This window comes from Ochotona curzoniae, unplaced genomic scaffold, assembly GCF_017591425.1.
Source record: "Ochotona curzoniae isolate NIBS_2020 unplaced genomic scaffold, NIBS_Ocur_1.0 scaffold_1037, whole genome shotgun sequence".
Classification (NCBI taxonomy): domain Eukaryota; kingdom Metazoa; phylum Chordata; class Mammalia; order Lagomorpha; family Ochotonidae; genus Ochotona; species Ochotona curzoniae.
This window is the reverse complement of record NW_024467083.1, coordinates 25,907,941-25,913,836: the sequence shown is the minus strand read 5'-3', so window position 1 is coordinate 25,913,836 and position 5,896 is coordinate 25,907,941. Positions and strand designations below refer to the sequence as shown.

At 40.8% G+C, this 5,896-nt stretch overlaps 1 pseudogene; it reads right to left on the bottom strand.

Annotated features, from left to right (window-relative positions):
- Positions 1-2,714: 2,714 nt before the first annotated feature.
- Positions 2,715-3,380, bottom strand: LOC121168747 (annotated as a pseudogene).
- Between the last annotated feature and the right edge of the window lie 2,516 nt (positions 3,381-5,896).

The window sequence follows — 5,896 nt, the reverse complement described above, 5'->3', positions numbered from 1 at the left end:
GTCGAGGACGGCCCAAAGCTTTGGGACCCTGCACCCATGTGCGAAATCCGGAGGAAGTTCCTGGCTCCTGGCTTCGGATCGGCATAGCATCGGCTGTTGCGCTCACTTGGGGAGTGAATCATCGGATGGAAGATCTTCCTCTCTGTCTCTCCTCTCTGTATATCTGCCTTTCGAATAAAAAAATAAAAATAAATCTTTTAAAAAAAAGGAAGAAAATAAACAAAAAACTAAGCCAAGCCAAGCTCTCTGTTGCTATTTCAGCTAGAAATAGCTGTAACTTCTCATGCTCTGTAGCACAGGAAGAGGACTATGCAAATTTCTCAATACTTCAATGAATATTTGAAAATAGCGACTCACTGATCTTTTATTGAATCAAAGAAAAATAAACATTTTAGAAGGTGAATATACAGTTGCCCTTATCTAATCATGACATAGTGTATGTGAAATATCACACTGTACAGCATAAAACTTATAATTAAGTCAAGTGAAACAAAGCAAATTTAAAAGGAAAGCCATATATCTAAATGTGAAGCCTAAAATGATTAGAAAAAGTATAAAATCATTTCCATGTACAGAAATTATATGAAGAATTCAGAGCTGTGACACCAAACAAATGATGAAAAAAATAACAAATCTGAGTTAGTTGAAATTTGTTAAACATGTGCTTCAAATATTTTGTTAAAAGAATGAAAGACAAGCTATAGTTATGAAGACATATTTACAGAGTACAAAAATGAATCAAAATACTTGCATCCAAAATACCTAAAAGAATCTCAGCACTCAAAATTGAGAAAAGAAAGCAGCTGTTTTAAGCATGGACAAACATATTCTTTAAAAAAGAGAACTGATTGGGGGGGCAGGTTTGTGGTACAGCTGATTAAGTCACTCTCTTGTGACAGCCGTTCAAACGCTTGCTGCTCTTCCTCCAAGGCAGCTTCCTGTTCACGTGCCTGGGAAAGCAGTGAACAAGGGCCCAAGTGTGTGGGTCTCTGTCACTCCATGGGCATCCAGGATGAATGAAGTTTCTAGGTCTTAGCTTCAGCTTGCCCAGATTGGATTGGGGCCAGGAGTGATCCAGCAGATGGAAGATCTATCAAAATACATGTGTATTTTTACTTAGCAATAAAAAGGAACAAAGTATTGATATATGCATAACTTAGTTGAATCTACAATATGTTAAGCTGAGAGGAAAAAACATCCACTTACAGGTACGTACTGTATGATTTTATTTCAATGAAACTCTTTAAGAAGATGAAACTGCTGTTTTGAAGAACAGATTAATAGTTACTAGGGGCTAGAAAAATACAGGCAGTTTTTTGGAGGGAGAGGAACTCTTCTGCTTCCTATTTGTAGTGATTATATTTGCATTAAGAGTCATCAAACTAACCTTGTCTGGTCCAGCGTAATAGATAGCCTAGTGATTCAAAGTCCTCGCCTTGATTGGGCTGGGATCCCATATGGGCACCAGTTCTAATCCTGGTGGACCTGCTTCTCATCAGCTCCCTGCTTGTGGCCTGGGAAAGCAGTCGAGGATGGCCCAAAGCCTTGGGACCCTGCACCTACATGGGAGACCCAGAAGAGACTCCTGGCTCCTGGTGGGTCAGCTCAGCTCTAGCCATTGTGGCTGCCTGGGGAGTGAATCATCAGACAGATGGTCTTCCTTTCTGTCTCTCCTCTCTGTATATCTGCCTTTCAAATAAAAATAAATAAATCTTTTTAAAAAGTCAACTTGTCTACATGATAGCTGAAAACAAATATGACAATGTATTTACAATGTGATGACAATTAATTATCATGGATAATCAGGCAAAACTTGATAGGTTCAGTGAAGATCAGAATGCAGAAATCAACAACCCAGTCCAGAAGCAGGAGGTATCCGACAGCTAGTTCCTGCCTTCAGGTTGGCTCAACTCTGATCATTGTGATCATTGGAGAGTGAACCAATGGATGGAAGATCTTTCTCTCTTTAAATCTGACTTTCCAATGAAAATAAATTAATTAATAATTAAAGAAGCTAGTTACATTTTAACTTTTTGGGAACAAAAAGTTCCCCTTCCTGTGGGGCACATGTAAATATCCTTATTATTATTATTATTATTATTATTATTATTATTATTACTGTTGTTATTGTTGTTGTTATTAGTCAAAATGCTTTAATCCAAAAGTCCCAAAAAACAAAGATTCTTTGGAGCATGGATGCCGAGAAGGAATCACTCTGACTCGGGAAAACAACTTGTGGACACACACAATCAGAGAATCACCCACTGAAAGCAACAGCTTCAATTCCATTGTCATTAGGACAACACATCCGCTAGTGCCCGGGACAAAGCCTGGGTTGCGTCACATACATGGTTCAACAGCTACAGGGTGTGGGAAAAACTAAGAAGTACTGCCATTGTGGATAAAAGGAGGCTGCTGTAGCAGCAAGACGGCAGTCAGAAGTCAGCTGGAGCTCAGCTTCTACACTGCTTCAATTCCAGCCTATGCTTGCTTCCTTGGGAAGGACTGGCCACATGTGGAAGGAGACACTTCAAAGGCAGGAGGGCCGATTTGTGAGCTCTTTCTATTCAATTAATTTTCCTATCACTTCACCCTGTAAACTAGAAAGGATGCTGTAAGCTATCGCGGCTAGCTTCTAAGTTGGACCCGGCACCCATGCTACACCCACAACTGAATGAATGACCACATCTTCCTGGTTCTTCCACTGAACAAGCTCAGTATGCCTTTCTGGATTTAATAGGTGTGATCCTGTTTGAGAAAAGCGTGTAAACATAAGGCCAGGTTTTATTAGTCTCCGTCCCTGAAAACTGGTGGAGCACCCCTCGGCTTTTGTATAGCTCAATGACTGGCTTTGCAGTGTCCTTATACCGTCTTAGCCGGGCAGCAACTGCTTCAGGCTTATCTTCCTCTTGTTGGACTAATGATTCACCAGTGATGTCATCAATTCCATGCACATGAGGGGGCTTGGAGTCCATGTTATACACAATTGCGCTGGGAGGGTGAATCCAACGACGTCTGAGTCGATCTTTCGATGTCTCAAACGGAATGTTCAAAGTGATCACTAGATCCAGGTCATAAATTTTGTCTAGAGCTTCAGCCTGCACCAGTGTCCTTGGAAAACCACCCAGAAGCCGCTGCTGGCCACTCCTGCTCTCCAGTTCTGAGAGCATCAGGCGTGTGATGACATGATCAGGGACCAATTGGCCTCTCTCTAGGTATTGCTTGGCCATATCACCAACTTCCGTGCTGGCCTTGAGTTCTCCCACAAGAAGTAGCCGCTGGAGAGGTGTTGCCAAAGTTAAGGGCAATCATCTGGCACTCGGTGCCCTTTCCGAGCTGGGCAGCCTGAGGATGACTGCTTGCAGGAGTTCGGAAGCCATTGCCTTGGTGAGGGGGCGACCCCAGCAGGAGACCCACGAACTTTATTGCTCAACCCCTGCCTCCGGAACCATTTGTTCATAAATATCCTTAAGATAGTAAAATTATCTAGAGAAAAAAAATAATACAAAGAATGTGAGCAAGTTAATTTTGCTTTTATTCTATTGTGTATAAAGCTAAATAATGAAGTAATGGAGAACCCGATAAAGGTATCCATGCAAGCATCTTTCTTTCCACTTACTTGTTTACTATACATCTAGCTATTGAACTGCTTGTTTGTACCGCTATTTCATCATTGAGCTGCTAGATTATGCTAATCAGTAAGCAAAATGAGAGCTGAAAAAATTACTCTTATTTCCATCACTGCTCCCAGAAACCTTCTTTTGCAGTATTCATCCCTGGGGAACTGAGAAGAGCCTACCTTCTTCTTTGGACCCCCAAGCTTGGATTATATGAAGATTCGTTTGTAACTCAGAAAATGAGTTCAAAAGGATCTGTTGAGAACAGCCTTCTCTGTTTAGAAATGAAAAACTGATGTTGAGAACTGAAACTGGGGCAGGGATATAAAACCTATTAGTAGTAGAACCATATGAGAACTCAAACCTTTTCACAGGACATCTGTTGCTTTCCTTTGGCCTATCTTACTGCGCAGTGCAAGGGGGCAGACAACAAAATATCTCTCTGTGCATGAAGAACTTAGTTATGTGAGCTTTGGATCAAGTTTAAGTTGATTTCTTTCTTTTTGTTCTCCACTGTGCCTCAAAATTTTTGGTGATTTCATTCTTTTCTTTTTAGTTATTCTGCGTGTCTCCAGGACTTGGCCTGACCTGACTTATCACTTGGACTACTGTTCTTTGGCAATATGCTTTTACTCAGTAATCCCTGCCCTCTGAAACACATCTTTCTGCCAATCCCAATGCAAACCATGTTTCCTCCTCCTGCCTCACCTCTGGGCATCTGCTATTATTCACCACCTCATTATCTGGCTATTTGTCTGCTTCAAAATGCATTTTAGAACTAGTGGGTCTGACATTGATCTGTAAGTGGGATGGTCTGCACTTTATGGGGCTGGGGCTACACTATTTGACTGGATATTGGCCAAATAAAACAAAATAGTCTATACTCTTCTGAACATCCAGTGAGAGAGCAATTGAAAGAGGAACCTGCAATTTCCAGAAAGACCTAAATTGCAGGTTGGGAGTACACCAAAAAAACGGGAAGCCTAACTGCTTTGAAAACTCCAACCTATTGCAAAGATGTTCCACAAATGTATTTGAGAAAGAATATGGGTAGGATAGTTATAATAAAAGAAAACTGGCAAGGCAGCGCATAACATCATTAAGTTGCAATCACAGCAAGTATTTTTAGCAAAATGCTGATTGTTGTTTTCTAAATTGACAAACTCAGCATGACATCAGAGCAGGCTTTCCCCACTCCAATGTCCTTTCAGAAATTCCATCACTGGATCTGACTCTTAGACATTTCCATAACCGGCAAGAAGTGGACACACCAGCTTGTGATTAAATATTTACCTGAATTCAAGGAATAGGATGAAAAGCTGGAAAGGGAAGCATACTGAAGAAACGCAAGGATATATGTTCATTGCAAGCCCAAATGATGAATTTTAGATCTCACTGGATAAATGTTTGCCATAACGCAGTTTCTTGCAGTTTGGAAAGAATGTCCATGTTGATTCTCATCTGACATAAACTTGTCTACCCAGAACTGCAATTATTGCCTATTGGCCTGATTCCCAAGAAGCAAGGTGTGGACCAATCTGCATTAGGAGTATGACAATAATCCCCATATTAGCATAAAGCTTCACCAAGCTATACTTGCAGATTTGTATTTCAGTTTAAAAGGGTACACAAGACAATTGAGAGTGGGAATGGCTAATGCTTTATTAAAATACGCAGCAAGATTGGGATCAGACTAAGTACTGGCAGAGGGTGGAGGAGTTAGTAACACTCTGTAGGGTTCAGAGTGGACATCTTGTAGGAATACTTTCTCTTATTTCCCATGACGGATAGCGGTGAGGACTACGTGCAGGAGCTTGTGCTGTGTGTTAAATGGGGGTTGATGGTTGTCAGTCAAATTCTCTTCTTGTCCTCTCCTTAGATTTTTCTTGATTGCAGCTCTCAGGAACATTGGTCAAAATGGGGAGAGGGAGGATTTGATAAACAGATATATAAGATCTCAGTGGAATAAATCGAAACTGGTCACAACTTACCATCAAAACTGCTTTGAAAAATGCAGTTTCTGATGACCAGTCTATGAAATTTCAGTAAGACTCCAGAAAACATTAAAAAAAAATCTTTCATATTGTGTCCAAATATAAACTAGACATTACTCATCTATCCGCATATTTGGCAGACAGTGTAAATAAAAAAAAAATTGGCAAATTTGGTTGAGAGCGAGAGTCAGAACTCCTAGTACCTAGTATGACCAGCACTGCTTTCATGCTGTCTATACGCTGAATTCTAGAGGCTGTAGTCCACCAGGCACAGGGCAGGACAAA